This window comes from Nylanderia fulva, unplaced genomic scaffold (genome assembly GCF_048542155.1).
Source record: "Nylanderia fulva isolate GAGA-0341 unplaced genomic scaffold, ASM4854215v1 Scaffold46, whole genome shotgun sequence".
Classification (NCBI taxonomy): Eukaryota; Metazoa; Arthropoda; class Insecta; order Hymenoptera; family Formicidae; genus Nylanderia; species Nylanderia fulva.
In genome coordinates, this window is record NW_028190543.1 from 1,494,814 (window position 1) to 1,511,834 (window position 17,021).

General features: G+C 36.6%; 1 pseudogene; it reads right to left on the bottom strand.

Annotated features, from left to right (window-relative positions):
- Positions 1 to 320: 320 nt before the first annotated feature.
- On the bottom strand, positions 321 to 842 carry LOC146721533 (large ribosomal subunit protein uL22 pseudogene; annotated as a pseudogene).
- Between the last annotated feature and the right edge of the window lie 16,179 nt (positions 843 to 17,021).

The window sequence follows — 17,021 nt, forward strand, 5'->3', positions numbered from 1 at the left end:
GTCTCGTATCCCCAGCTATTATGAGATAATCACCCTGGTTTATTGATAGTGTAGTTCCAGAATTATTATCATATGGATTAAACTTCTCTTCTTTGTTTGTAGTCCTATTTCTACTTATTAGGTACTCCATCTGAGGGGGGTCTACTTTTTGTTGTAATTTTGAGATCTTCGCCAGGGGAGGAACCTCACCATGGGTTTATTTACACCGAAGATAGTACAAATGCCAATGATATGTAGATACCTCTCCCCATCCAAAGAGTGAAAAATTAGGGAAATCTGACAATAAAAGATGTAGGATGGATAAAAACTTAAAAATAACTTTAATTAGCCTCAATTGCTTGGATTCTCTCACCTTCAAGCTGTTCAGGGATATCACTTTCCTGTCTCACTGCAACTATTTCAACATGGCACGGACTTTTATTGTAGGGGTTAACTCTTCCATGTGCACGGTGTATCCTACCATACAGCTTAGGTGCTTTGTTGACTTGGACGTGATCAATGATTAAATCATCAACAGTAAGACCCTTCCTGAAAGCATTAGCTTTGAGATTTTCAAGAAGATCAATAAATAACCTAGCACTCTTCACTGGCCATCTACCTTTTTGTGTACCAAAAACCTTGGCTTGAGCTGTTCTACCACACCCTCTTGCATATCTTCTCATTGGAACACACTGCTTAAAATCAACCACATCCTTTAGATACTTTATGGCTTTTTCTATCTTCTTTCCCCTGAGAACTCTTGATGTCTCTCTGGTATTCTTAAAACTAACTTTAGCATTCTTAATGCACGACTTTACCGTCCTTGACGGATCTGTTACATTATAGTTGTACTTGTTCGCCATTTCCAGGGGTCTAAACCATCCTAGATTTATTTTCTTGGTAAAAATTTTAAGATTGATCTTTTAAAGGTACATTTAGGTTATAATAGCGTAATATTAATATGAAGGTAGAGTAAAAGAAGAACTAACTTTAGTTCTATACTTCTTACCATCTCTTCATTAATTTAAAGTTTTCTATCTTTAAAGGCCCCATGGAAGAGAAAGATAAAATAGAAAATACACTCTCTGAAGGATACTTAAGCAATGAAAATCCCTTTGCATTCTCCAATACCTATGACACAGATATTTTCAATAAAGACAGTGTAAGAATGGAAATGAATGCAATTCAAAATATACAATCGGTTTATATTCCAATTGGATGTGAGTTAACATCTGTTATGGATGGAAAGGAAGAGTTGGTAAAACAAGTTAAAGACAAGGAGATCCATAGATTGCTAATTGAAGAGATTCAAAGGCTAGGTTGTGACACATCAAAAATTGCTGATTTAGAAGGATTTCTTGTGAGGTACGTTATGGAAAATGAAAATGAAATAACATTAGGAGTGTTAAGTGAGGTGAAACAACTAAAGTTAGACTTAAAACAAAGAATATTAAGAGAGAGGGTCTTTACAGCAATACAAAATATTTTAACACCAGATCAATTATACTCTGCTCTTCACTATGAAATACCTGAGAATGGGAATGTGGAAGATCTAAAGACTTTAGAAATGCTAGAAGAGAAGTATGTGCTATGTAAAGAAAAGGTAAATAAATAAAATTTAGTCAATTTGAGGCATCTTTTAGTATAATTTTTTACCTTATGGAGTCTAAGTATCGAAGAAGAGTGCTATGAAGGAGGAGTATCGAAGAACTAAAAAAAATTTAAAAATGAAAATTTTAGAGGGGCTGTAAAATGAGTAGAGGAACATCTAGCTTTGGTAAGAAGAATAAAAGAAATCATTTATTGTGTAAGAGATGTGGGAGTATGTCCTATCATAAACAGAAACAAAGATGTTCTAGTTGTGGGTATCCGGAAGCTAAAATTAGAAATTATGGATCATTAAAAGCTGGAAGGAGAAGGGGGCAAGGTACTGGTAGAATGAGATATATGAAAAAGGAAAAGAAAAGGTCGCTCTCTGGTCACAAGGGAAATGTTATGTTAAGAGAAATGTGGAATGGTAGAGCTATTCCCTCCAAACAATAATTAAAATAATTTAATTCTTTAGATTACTCCCTTGTTTTATGTCTTAAGCTAGATACAACTACGAGGAAAGAGAATATACCTTTATTTAAATATCACAGTCCTCTTTTTCCTCTTCTTTTCCCTGCTACCCTCTATTTGCTTTTTCTTGATAATTTCCTTTTCCACCTTTTCTCTACTTCTCTTCATTTCTAAAGAGGATAGATCCTCAAGATACCTCTTTTTTAACTCTTCACTCTTTTTATCCGAAAGTTTGATCCCCTCCAACTCTTCTCTTAGTAACTCAAAGAGATCTTTGAAAAATCTTTCATTTTCCCTTAAAACTTGTAGTTTAGCTTCCAAGTAAAAGGTTGTTCCAAAGGAGTGACTTGTTAGTAACTTTTCCGGTAAAAATGAGATATAAAATAGATCAATTCTATATTTCCTGATAAAATGAACTATATTACTATTTAAATTACCTAAAACCCTATACTTATCTTTAATTACATTATCCTTCTTATCACATGCAGTATACATCTTATTCTTTAAAGTGTATTTCATTCCTTGATGAGATAGGCTAGTCTTATAATTAACAACAAAAAAGTTTACATTTTGGATGTTCATTTTACCTACTAAAATCAGAGAGTTCTTCATTTCTGAGAGAAAGAAATGAAAAGGACAGAAACTCTTCTCATGTGTTATTATAGAAATTAAATGATCAAATAATTCATTTCCATAATGTGTTGTTATAATTTGGAATATAGAAATATCTACTACATCATTATTAGAGAAGTACTTCTCTATCTCCTTTACCTTTACTTTTGAAGACCTTTTAACTCTTCTAGCTTTGATATTTAAACAAAGTGTAAATAAGAGGACCATTCCTATAAATACCACATCGAGGATCATTCCGGGGAAGGAATTATAAAAAGTTAAGATAAAAAATTTGGCGGAATGGGTTGATTTAAATAAATTTTTTATCTTAACTTTTTATAATTCTTCCCCCACAGAATGGTAAAGATAGAAATTAAAAAGATTTACACCACTTATAACTGGAAATGGAATATAGAAGATGAAATGTGTACTATATGTCAGCAAGGATTCTCCCAGATGTGCTCAGAATGTAAGCATCCTCTTGAATGCAAACCATGCACTGGTAAGTGTAAACACTCCTTTCATATACACTGTGTATCAAAGTGGTTGTCTAGTAGTAAGGTATGTCCAATGTGTAGAGTTACTTGGGAGTACGGGAAGATCTATGAATCTTAAACTGTACCACAGATTAATTCAAGAATTGGTCTTTAAGTAGTTCTAAGGGTGTAGATCTTTTTTTGGGATCTATAACAACCATTTTATTTATAAAACTTTCTATTTCTGGGAAAGGGAGCGATTCAGGACTTCCTTTTTTGAGCTTCTCTGTGAGATTAACAGACCTTACTTTAGAGTTTGTTAGATTTATCAATTCACACTTTTTATCAGAGAATCGTTGATAGATCCTGGAATTGAGAAGTATTTCTGGTGGGAATGGTCCACATACCTCGTCTATTAATAAAATGTGTTTATAATCTTCATCTCTGTAGTTGGTTCTTTTGCTGTGGGGATTATTTACTGTTTTGGTGCTACTTTTGGTATTGAACAAGTATACACCACTTATCATTTCATAAACTATACACCCTAAACTCCAAATATCAGTTGATTCGTCGTATGGTAAATTTAGAATACCCTCTGGACTTCTATAGGGTCTTGTTTGGATATATCCGTAACGTTCAGATCTGAACCCTCTAGCATTTCCAAAATCTGCTATTTTTGCTCTCCCATCTCTTGTAAAGAGGATATTCTCGGGTTTGATATCTGTATGAACAATTTTTAATCTTTTTATTTCATCTAATCCCTTCAATATATCTACAATAATCCTCTTGGTATTGTTAATCTCTCTCTTCCTAGATCTAATGTAATCCAAGAGTGTATTCCAAATCTAGATCCACCCAAAATCTCTAAAACCATACAAATGTGGAGATTTTCGTTTTTGATCATTTCCAATTCATCAAAAATTCTGATACAATAACTGGCTTTTATCTTTTTTAACAAATTTAAAATTTCTATTTCATCTCTAGCTATCTTACTATAAATTCTACCACTCTTCATTATCTTTAAAGCAAATTTGTCTTTACTACTATCTGTTATTAAATATACAATACTAAAGTAACCTCTTCCTATCTCTCTATCTACCAAATAACCTTTAACCATTTCACCTCTCTTTAGATAACAATGAACCTCTCCTTTACCGTGCATCCAAAGTTTAAAACAACAAAGGGTGTAGGGAGATAAAAGTTAGGAGGAAGTAGTTTATTTTATTAAAAAGTTAGATTTTATCTGTTCCCTTCACCTCTAAGAATCCCAGTATTAAGTTATAGAATATCATAAAGAATAGAACAAGAGTATTTGCTATTAGAAGTAGTACATTCTCTATACGTGAATTTTCGTGAAAGAATGGCTAATTAGAGTGTTTTACTTACATTTATAACCATGACATATAAAATAGAAATGTATTTGAGAGTAAAGAGTCCTAGCAATGCTCTGAAAAATGTTTTTGAGTTTTTACTTCCTCTCATTTTCATTGAGGTGTAAGGTAAGGTTGTGATTTAGGGATTTATTGGATGGGAAAGAGAAGGAAGTGTTGGGATGCATTTAATTGTAGATGAAGATGGCATTTAAAATGGAGAGACTATCTCTCAATTATCTTTTTGATACGATTCCAAATACAAATAGGAGAGCACTCTCCAACTCTTGATAGCAAGACATCCCCCATCAGAACCTTTCCAAATCAAAGAATCAATCTGAGATGGAAATTAGATGTACAGTAATGGATCAGATCCATTTTGGACCTTCTAGATAAACTCCATGCTCTCTGATTGCCATACAAAATGGGGAAGTATTGTCTATAGAGGTGAAATGCTGGAGACGAAAATATCCTCTTTTCCAATCCCTCTTCTCCTAATACAAACGCATCATTCGCAGCTATTGGTCTTGTTCTTTCTCTTGGAAAGACAGACTGGAATTGTAAAAGTGGAAACAGAAACAATCCAAATCTAAAGTAGATCTAACCCGGGGATGGATTGCAGCGAATCGTTCTCACTAACCCTCTTTTGTATGCCTTGGTCTATCTCTTCCAAGATATCTGGCATGTCCCTACTGTCACCTTTACCCTCGTCCTTATCTCCTGGTCTGGGCCTGACCCAAAATCTACAACTCTGGTCTATCGAACCACTTGCAAGAACATGTCCTACAGGATGATAGTCCAATGACCATATTGTATTTTCATGTGCTGACTCCACAACTTTGATGGGCTCTTCCTCAAAGGTCTGCCAGAAGTAAATCCCACCCTCTGCTCCCCCAGTAACAAAAAGATTGGGTAGGTGTGGATGGGTTGTGATAGCAGTTACCTCCTTCTTGTGATGTTTGTATGTGAAACACTCTCTTACATTTCTAATGTCTACCATCTTGATGACCTGATCCTTACCACCACTCAAAAGATAGTTACCGTCCAAGGTCCATCTTAGAGATAGGACAGTGTTTTTGTGTGTGTGAAGGGTTGTTATCTCACAGCCTGACCTTGGGTCCCAGATCTTTATCAGATTGTCCTTTCCTCCGCTTGCTATCAGTGCTTTGGTGTGGTGCCATTGCGCCACTCTCACGTCCCATCCATGCCCACTTAGCACACACTCCTCCTTGCTCTCCTTTGAATCCCACACCTTTATCTTCCCATCATCAGACCCAGAACAGAACTTCGTGTCACAGTGCGAAAAGCTCAAATCACGGACTGCCTCTCCGTGTCCCTGGATCATCTGGATGTTGTTCATAGAGGGATGCCAATACTTCAGAACACCCAGTGTGTCTCCAGAGACCAAAAAACCACCAGAGGGTGACCAGCACATACTTCTGACTGCAGATTCGTGTGCCTGGAGAATCGTCTCAAAATTGAAGCTAAACCCGTTCCACAGTGTAAACTCCCCTGTGGATGTTCCTGTGATCACCCTTCTGCCATCCGGCGTCCACCGGACCACATTCAACGGACACTTCACCTTGTTGATACTCAGGTGTGTGAATTTTGTTGTTAGTGCCATTGGGAGATCTAGATAGCAATTTTCTGGCGATCTCATTAGTACAATAGACTCCCTCCTTTCATACCTCTCATCAACCTGAATGGGTATGTTCTTTGTGAAGTATTTCTCGTAAACCAAGGCTGATCCATAGTCCACAGCCTTTCTCGTGGCCAAGTTTCTCATCCTCTTCCCATCATACACAAATTTTGGATTCAAAAACCTTGCATTGACGATTTCCTTTATGTTCTCTTGGTTAATGCCTTCCTGATTGCTGGATTGGAGAGCCGCTCTTTCTTGTTCCATGCCTTCCAAGGGTTCCACGTTATAGAGGAGACATGGGAAGTAAGACCAGGAAGGGGAGGTGGTGACTAGGATGCTCTCACGAGAAGATGGTAAAATGTCTCAAAAGTAGCTCAAAATGAATTCAAATGATTTTAACTAAAATGAAGCTATCATTAATCTTCATGGAATCTGGAAAGTGCTGTCCTTCCAGTCTTGTTGAAAGTATCTCCTCGTATCCCTTGCCTTGTCTAGCTTTCTTTCTTCTCTGATGTCACCAATCCCACTATCCAGAGAAATAAGTGTGTAAGGAATCTTCTCAAGCAGTCTAGCAACCTCAATGTTTTGCCTCTGCTTTTTGGTCTGGAATGGGGAATCTTCGTGCGTGTCAAAGACCGGATCTCCACAACCAGGCACAATCAGATTCGACAATCCTCTGCTGTGCCCAACCGAGAGGATATCCTCATGAGGACAGAACTCCACGCTGTGAACCACTCGATTCCCTAAAACATGATTCAGGTATTCATGGCTCTCAAATTCTCCGTTTCCCGCAACTCTTTTGGGTTCTCTAAGTCCAACTTCATCTGCAGTCCCTCCATTCCCACCCCCTTCCTCCATCTTTCCACTGATTTCTTTCAACTCTTCCCTACTCCTCGAAAAGATGTCACTTAGAACGGAAATTTTGTTTTTATATCCAAGGGCAAGCAAGTTCATCTGACTCAGAGAGATGGATCTATAATTAAACTTGGTGTTCATAGTGTTGAGCGATGTGAATGTATTTCTCATATCCCAAACATTTATTTTATTGTCTAGTCCACTTGTAACCATGTACTTTCCGGTTCTATCAATCTCTACCTCCATGATTTTACTCCTGTGACACAGAACCTTTGCTAGATACTCCTTGCTGTTGGGTGACCACAGTGACACAACCCCTGTTTTGCCACCTAGGTGAATTACCCCGTTGACAGGGTTGTGCTTTATAGCTCTGCAGCTACCCTCTTTGGTGAACGTCTCCGATACCATCTTGCCAGTGCTGGTGTCTTGGTACCTGAGAAATCCCCTCTCTGAGATGGTGGCTAGCAAAAAGTGGTAAGGTAGAAAGTCCATTCTTAATACACCTCTGTTGTCTCTGATGCAATGGACCTCAACTCCTTGGTTGTTGTAGATGTACAGGTTGTTTTTTTGTGCTACAGCAACAAAGAGTTCGTTGTGTAGATACAAACTGTCGTTGATTCTATCATTTACATCTATCTCAAAGCTTAAACTCATCGTTTTGGTGTCAAATGAAGAGATAAATCCCTTCTCGTTTCTCAGAAGCATAAACCTGCCGGCTTCTATTGTATCTGGAATAGAACGGCCCATTATCTAGCTCCAGTGCGTATCCCTTCTCTGTCGTGAGTATATCGACATTCAGTCTTATGTCCTTCTGTGTTATATTTCTCGTGTCTTCATCACTTTCAAGCCTGATATATCCTGCCTCATTTGTGTTTAATATTCCCAGTAGGTCTAGTTCTTTTTTAGACTCCTCTGCTAGCTCTACTCTATGCTTCAACCTTTCTTTTATCTCATTTCTTCGCATACTCTCTTGCTACTGAGGGATTCGTCTTCTTTTTGAAGGAAAGCGTTGGATTGGAAGTGTGGCTGTTAATTGCATATCAATGAGAATGCGTACCACACATCCCTCCCAGAGGGTCTCATCAGTGCAACTACTATTCTGTTCCAGTTTTGGGTTTTGTCAAAACTCATCCTTGTAATGATAATCTCCACATGGCCAGATCCACCGATAGATGAGGACAGAGAAATACCAGAGATACCAAGGGAGTACAAGGTATTTGGAATTGAGTTTGTAGTAGATGAGAAGAATGTTCCATATCTGAAAAGTATGGCAAGGTTTGAACAGTTTGATAGAAAAGAGGTCAATGAATATGTGGATCGCTCCTTTGATGTTTTCAATGGGATCATAGAGAACATAATTCTGGGAGAGGACACTTCACAGCTTATAAAAGAGTTGAAGAACATACACACCAAAATCAATACTGTCATTAACGGATGCAAGTATTTGGAAGGTAGGGAGATATTTGAGGATCTGAAGGAGGAGAGTGAGGCTAGAAGAGAAGAACTGTTGGGTGAAATAGAAGACATAATAAAGAGCTAGTGGAAGGTGTAAACGTGGTTTATTTCTGGTTAATCAACGATTATTTTTTGCTTTTTACAAATGTACGCATAACATGCAAATAGGACGTGTCCTTGTCTCATCCACCCAAGCTTTCTCCTCCCAGAGACTCCTCGAACAAATAATCCCATGATGATAGAATCAACGTGTTCTCATACTCTATTTTCTCCCTCAGTGCTATTATCTCCTGCTCCATCTCATGAACAATTTTGTCATCAAAATCTCTTTTTATGCTGTCTAGTCTTTCATTAAACACACCTTGCAATGAGTCTATCTCCCTTCTCAGTTCGGCATTCTCGCTTTTCAATTTCTCGACCATATTCTTCAATTCTTTATTTTCGAGCTTTACTTTCTCAATTTCATTGTTTACCTGTTCATTTCCTTTCTGCAACAGAATCGATTCTAAAAACCTTCCCAATGCTGAACTCTCACCATCGTCCAGCCTTCTGATGTATTCCTTGTTGGTATTTGTCACCTGTCTCACCACTACCACTGGTGGACAGGCCCTTTCTCTTAAACTCTCCTTTCATAAAATACTTCTTTTATTTAAAATAATTGTAAGGGTGATTATATTTAACTATTAAATATAATCGCCCTTAATCCTACCTTAGGAATGGGGGTTGAGGATAATATGTGGTTTCGATACCACTTTATCCGGCAACATTCCTTCCCCCTTAAATTCCTCCTGGTCCAACAAAATAGAGTCATACCTATCCTCTTCTCCTATTTTCTTCAAATCCTTTCTTGTCAATACATATTCCACATCCTTTTCCAATGATCTAACCTTATAACCACCATTCATATATTTCTCACTAACAATGAATGGGCCAAACCATCTAGGTTCTAACTTCCCTGGATTTCTCTCTCTGATCATAACTACATCATTTATAAATAAATCATCAGGATTTTTCTTCATTTGGTTATCTTTGTTTATTTTCTTATTTCTTTTACTATAACCTTCTTTCACGATTTCTTCAGCCCTTTCTCTCCAATTTCTTTGTTTATTAACTAGATTTTTAAGTTCTTCTTCAGTATCTTTCAAATTATACGTCAATTCTTCTTGTTTTTGATCTCCTTTTAAATTCACTTCTCTTCCAAATAATAATTCATAAGGTGAGTGTCTTAACCTGCCTATGGGTGAAATGTTATAACAAAATGTAGAAACCAATAAATAACGGTCCCAATCCTCTCCATTCTCAGAAATCAACTTACTTAGCTTACGAATAATACTTTGATTGGTTCTTTCTACCAATCCATTCGCTTGTGGGTTGTATGGTAATGTATATGACCATTTTATTTTCATTACTTCTTTTAGTTCTTTGATAACTTCATTTAGAAACTCTGTTCCCCTATCAGATCTAATAATCTTAGGTGGTCCATATCTAAGAACAATTTTATCTAAAAGAAACTTTGCTACAATCTTAGCTTCCTTATTTTTAACAGCTATGGCTTCACACCAACGTGTGCAATAATCTGTAGCTATTAAGATGTATCTTTTATCGTTTTTTGTTTTAAAAAGAGGCCCTATGGTGTCAATTCCGATCATTTCAAATGTTTTTACAAAATTAGTCGGAAACGTTTTGAAGACTTCTTGTTTCCCAAACTTGCCACATATTTCACAATTTTTAATCACCTTCTTAATAATTTCTAAAAGATTTTTCTTTGAACATTCTTTCTTACACTGTAAATACGTAGACTCAATTCCAGCATGACCTAGAAGTTTATGTATCTGTTTCACCTTTTCCTCCTCACCCAACTTTTCCTCACCATCTTCATTCAATAGATAGTTATTACTCAAACTAATAGTACAAATCCTAGACATAGTATCTGCAGCATTATTTTTACTTCCAGGATTATAAACAATATCAAAATCATATTCTGATAAAAACATAAGCCACCTCGCCACTCTGCCTGTTGGGTTTTTAATTTCTTTAATATAAATTAATGGTTTATGGTCTACTCGGATGATGAATTTTTGGTATAAATAAACTTTAAAGTGTTTTACAGCGAAAATTATAGCTAGAAACTCTTTTTCTGTGGTAGAATAATTCATCTCGGCACCTACTAAAGTTCTACTTCCAAATTTAATTGTTCGCTCACATCCACAAATTTCTTGTTTCAAAACACAACCTAATGCATGATTTGATGCATCGGTTTCAAGAATAAATTGTAGATCCATCCTGGGAAGATAAAAAGCATCAGAAGTCCAAAGTTCCTCAACTAAAAGTTTAATCTTATAATTAGCTTTCTCTTTTTCAAACTCACTCTTTCCATTTATCATATTAAACAATTCCTTGGTTCTCCCAGAAAATCTTTTAAAGAACTTACGATAATATCCTAAAAATCCTAACATAGAATGTAGTTCTTTTTTAGTAGTTACAACTAATTTATCTTTTATTTTTTTAAATCTCTCTCTATCAAATGTTACGGTACCCTTACATATTGTAAATCCAAGGTAACTCACTTGTTCTTTTCCAAATATTGACTTATCCCAATTTATTTTCAGATTTTGCTCCAAAAATTTATTCAAAATTTCTTTAATATCAATTAAATGTCGCTTATAATTTTCAGAGAATACAATAACATCATCCATATAAGCTAGGGCATTTTGGAGAATATTTTTACTTAGGATGCTGTTCATATACTTCTGAAAGGTTGAGGGGGCATTTGTTAATCCAAATGGCATCCTCTTGAACTCAAATTTCCCTATTGGTGTTGTAAATGCAGTATATTTTCTTGAACACTGATCTAACAATATCTGGTGATACCCATCTTTAAGATCAATGACAGAAAATATTCTAGCTTTCACTAAACAATCTAAACAATCCTCTAACAAAGGTGGTGGTGTAAGTTCCTTCACGGTAATTTCATTAATTTTACGGAAATCTATACACATTCTATAACTTTTATCAGCTTTTCTTACCATTACGATCGGAGAATTCCAAAGGCTATTACTTTCTTGTATCTTATCTTCCTTAAGTAATTTATCAATCTCCTTAATCACTATCCCAGATTTTAAAGGATCCAACCTATAATTCCTTAAATAAATGGGATTTGACTCTTTATTCAAAACTATATTATGCATGACATCTTTAGCTGGTAAATTTTCTTTTTTCTTGCTTTCATTATAATACCAATCAATAATTTCCTGAATTTGAATATCTTCATGTTTTATTCGCCTTTTCTTATTATTTATCTCAGAAGAAATTGAAGTAGTTGTTAAAAAGTTAATATGAAATAGGGGATACCCACGAGCAAGTTTAACTTCTCGGTTAGTAACATTAACAACAGGAATAGAAGTAGTAGTAGGTCCTACTATAGTTGCTTCTGCAGTTTGTACCTCTTTCGTTTCTCCTTCAATATATCCCATCCTATTTGGAGATTCAATCTCAATTACACATACTTCCTGAGGTTTTAACGTTATATCTTTCTTAACCTTGATTCTAGACCTTACGCAATCAGTAAATGGAATGGTATAGTCCTCTCCTATTCTCACCACTTGATCCCTATAAGAAATATCGATTCCTAAAGCATTAAAGATTGTTCGTCCAAAAATAAGATTTTCATTTAGATCATCTACAACAGTAAACTCGAGATTTTTTATTTTCCTTTCATAAATAATGTTTCCTTTCGCTTTCACTTCTTTTATCCTTTCTTTTTCCTTAGCAAAGCTTACCTCCATTTCTCTACCAGTTTCTTCTAACTTAAAATTATTGTTCAAAGCAAATAACCGATCAATATACCCTCTATCAGCACCATTATCTAAATAAGCTGATATTCTTTGTTCATTTAACTCTATATCAAGATATAATCCTTCTTCAGCAACATCTCCATCCTCAATTAATATAGTTTTCATTTCAGTAGAATTCAACTCTTTTACTTCTGTATTATTTGAATTCTGATCTTTTCTTCGAGGTGAATCAACTACTCGTGATTCTCTTCTCTCATTATTATTTCCAGAGGAATTTGATAATTTATCTCTTCGTCGCGGACAGGAAAAAGCATAATGGGGGCCTGCACAAACATAACAAGCTATACTTTTATTCTTCCTATCCAAAGTTTTACTAGTAATAGTTGCATTTTTTTTATCTTTTCCTCGACCTTCTTCTGTTAATTTTTGTCCTATTCTCCTCTTACTATTTTTCACATACTTCTCCTCCACTTCCAAGGCTTTATCCAATAACTCTTTAAAATTCTTGACATTTTCTAATTCTGTCCCAACCCAACCACTAAAATTTTTTAGTATTTCTTGATGAACTTCTTCAAATCCAATATTTGTCTTCTTCCACACATTTCTAATCTTTGAAAAGTGTTCGAAAATATTATTAAGAGAAATTGTTGTGTTTAACAATTTAAACAGCTCACCTGTTTGATATTCCGTCTTCTTACAAAATATCCTTCGAAATTCCTTCTCGAATTCCTGATAATTGTTAATCTCCTCTCCTCTGGCTCCTTCATACCAGATACCTGCTCTTCCCTCTAAACTAACTGCTATATATGATAAAATTAATTCATCTTTCCATCTTGATATGTAGGGTAAAAATTGTTGGAGCCACTTCTCTGCCTCCTCACCCTTATTTTTCCCATCATATGTTTTAAAATTATAGTTTCCACCTCTTATCATAAAGAGATTTTCTTCTAATTGCTTAACTAACTCATTCACTTCCTCATATCTTTCTGCTGGGGCGCCAATGTCACCTGTCTCACCACTACCACTGGTGGACAGGCCCTTTCTCTTAAACTCTCCTTTCATAAAATACTTCTTTTATTTAAAATAATTGTAAGGGTGATTATATTTAACTATTAAATATAATCGCCCTTAATCCTACCTTAGGAATGGGGGTTGAGGATAATATGTGGTTTCGATACCACTTTATCCGGCAACAGTATTAACATAGAGAAATGTTATAACACCTAGAGAAGTGTCTGAAATGAAGTCCAAATCACCATCGTCAACGGTTAAATTGCCAATGCTCACCTCTTTAACACTCTTTTCATTACAAACTATTTCTTCATTTTTTATCCTACCACATTCCTCTCCATCTTCCATCTCTCCACACCCAACTTTCACATCCCTGATACCGTAAACATCTGCTAGATATTCTCGTATCTTTTCATCTATTCTACCTCTATTCACCACCCTACTAAAAACATCATTTCCTGGTTCTAGTTCAATCTTTAGCTTTTTTGGATCTATTTCTTCCAGTATTATAAACAGATTCTCCCTACTCACGCCCTCTATCCCAAGTGTTTTGCAAAGAAGATCTCTTATTTTCATTCCTAGGAAGTGAGTGATTGTTGAATGGTCCCAGAATATGAAGAGCCCTTGGTGTGAGGACACATGCTGAACAGAGATGTACACATTAAATTTTTGAAGGAGTTGGGGGAAAAGAGAGATTTACTGTATCACAGCACACACTCGATGAGATTATCTACGCTCCATTGGCTGGTCTCATCCTACAAGACGTTAAGATGTGGGGATGAAGTAAGGAGAATGAGAGGAGAAACGATTGAATTTGTCTTGAGGTGCAAGAATGGAGATGGTGGGTTTGGAGCAAATGTTGGATATGGATCAACAATTCTAAGCACGTTGATGGCTCTGCAAATTTTTTATAATCTGGGAGAAGTATACTACTGTGAGGACACCTTGGAGTTTATTATTCGATCAGGGTTTAATGAGGACGGATCCTTCAAAAATGACAAGTATGGTGAGATGGATACAAGGTTTACGTGCTGTGGGATTCTTTCTATTCACCTGCTCTACTTAAATAAAGAGTTTGGTAGGATGTGCTTTGGTGGCGAGTACCTTTCTAAGGCGTTACCTTTAGATTTTCTTAGAAAGCTGGAGAGAAGAGGATTCTCCATAGAAAGAGTTATATCCCACATTGTGAAATGTTGTAATGAAGACGGTGGATACGGTGCTTTGGAAGGTGCAGAATCACACACAGCACAGATTTTTTGTTGTCTGGGTGCTTTGAAGTCCTGTGGATTGATAGAGCTTGCAGATAAACACAGGATTGTGAGATTTCTAGTGATGCGGCAGTGTGGTAATGGGGGATTGAATGGACGACCCAACAAAAAGGAGGATGTGTGTTACTCATTTTGGACATTCTCTTCGCTTGTAATGCTGGGATGTGAGGAGTACATTGATACAGCCAAGCTTAGAGAGTTTATCTTCTCCTGTCAAGACATGGAGACGGGTGGATTTGCTGATAGGAGAGGAAATACACCAGATCTATTCCACACGATGTACTCTCTCTGCTCGCTCTCCATGCTGGGACATGAAGGATTAGGCCCTGTAGATCCCGTGTTTGGGATGTAATACCCAGAGACAAGCATTACACACAAAACATATCCGTACAGGAGAGACGATCTGAAACATAAAATACACCACATCGCCATTTTAGCAATCTTTAGATCGAAATATAGCGAGCTGCAATCCCAGACCCCGCTCCTGGACGTCTCAGAAATAGAAAATCAAAGCAAAGTGCAGGAGGACCTCCCATCCCTGAGAAATGGAGGATGGGCTTCAAGCGATAAGGGAGATTAGGAATACATTTGATGTTCAGCGGGAGAAAAAGATCTTGAGCAGGATAGAGAAGATGAGAAAGGATAAGCAAAAAGAGGTGGAAAAAATCAAGAAAGAAATGAGTGACAGTGTAGTTTTAATGAACAGGAAGAACGAGCAGATAGAAACCGAGATCAAGAAGTTAACGTACTCCAGGAACAAAAACAGCAAGACCTTTGCCAGGATGAACAACGATAGTCTTAGACATGCTAAGGAGTTGATAGAAAGAGAAGAGGAGATAGAGAGTTTGGAAAAGAAGCTCCTGGAGTGTAACAAGATATACAAGGAGAGTATGGTAATGGTTGATGAAAGTATTCTATTTTCCAGGAATGAGATATTCCTGGAGATAATAAGGAGACTGGGGGTAGAGTTTGTCAAAAAGGGTAGAAGGACCATTTGTAAGGTTAAGGATCACAAGAAGAGCGACTTCCACTTTGTTGAATTAAAGGAGAATGACTTTGAAGTGTGTAATGAGATATGGAGGTGTATTTAAATAAAATTTAATGGCGATTCTTTATACTTCTGGTGTTAAATTTCGGTGGTTTGTCGAATAAGTACACCCTCTCTACATATCCAATGACTCTGTGTTCCACTTCACCACTCCCGCCTCTCACCCTCTCAAAGAGTGTGTATCCATCACTGTCTATCACTCTACCCTGTAATACAAAGTTATCGAAGATCAGCTCTATTCTATCCCTATCAAAGACACACTTCATGTTCTCTATGTTTTCCATGTCACCTTGAAATTCTAGTAGCTCCAAGTTGCTGGTCATATCCTTCTTGATTTGGATTATCATTCCTAGAAGGCGTGTTAGGGGTGTGGTGAGGATTCACCTCTCACCCCGTGACAGAGGGATGGACTCTTTTGGTGATTTTATGAGCTACTATGATGAGGTGGATATAGAAGACTTTGAATTTAGTGAAAGTCAGAAAATGTTCTACTATCCGTGTCCTTGTGGTGACAGGTTCCAGATTTCTCTGGATGACCTCCTAAACCAGGAGGATGTGGCTAGATGTCCAAGCTGTTCACTGATAGTTAAGGTCATTTACCAGGAATCGCTCCTAGAAGAGAAGTACACCAAATTATAGATTGTGGTGCCTGGTATTCTTTGATGATCGATAGCTTTTATTTAAAATTTTTGTGTCTCCAACCAAAATCTCATATCTCTCTTCCCATCCTTCATATCTCCAACACACTTAGACACTATCTTTCTCTTTCCTCAAGACACACACCTCTTCATTGTCTTTCTCTTCTTTACGAACTCTTAGGAGTAAGGGGTTCTTACTGTGAGAAGTGGTTCCTAGAACTACTCTCACTACAATCACCTTTTCACTCCTTCTCCATCCTCGTCTCGCTTGACATGAAAACAACACAATTGTGATGCCAATTAGTAGTAGACAGGATAGGATGAATGCTCCGAGTGATACTCTATTTGTATCAGAGTGCCACTCCATGGGAGCATCTCTTCACTGGAACAGAGCATTGGAATGGGACCAATGAGTGGTTTGCAAGATAAAATAGGGAATTGGAAGGTAGAGTAGCTGCAATGGAATCGGAGAAGAAGATAAAGTTGTGCAGTGATGTGCTTATCAAGGTGATACGGCACTTGGATAAGAAAACAATGAACATGATATTGTCATGCACCAAGTGCGATGATATAAAAACAATACTAATAATAAAGCGAATGCAGAAGATAAACACACTAAGATATAGTGAAATATACCGCTTGGTTAAGGAACTGATCAAACTCAAGAGGGGTGATTTGATAGCTATAGCTGAGAAAAATCTATCTGAAGATCGATTAAGTGAGATGGCTGTGTATTTTATGGGAAGGGATAAAGTATACTTAACTATGTATATAAATGATTATAGATCTTTAGTGAAGGTGGGTCATAGGAT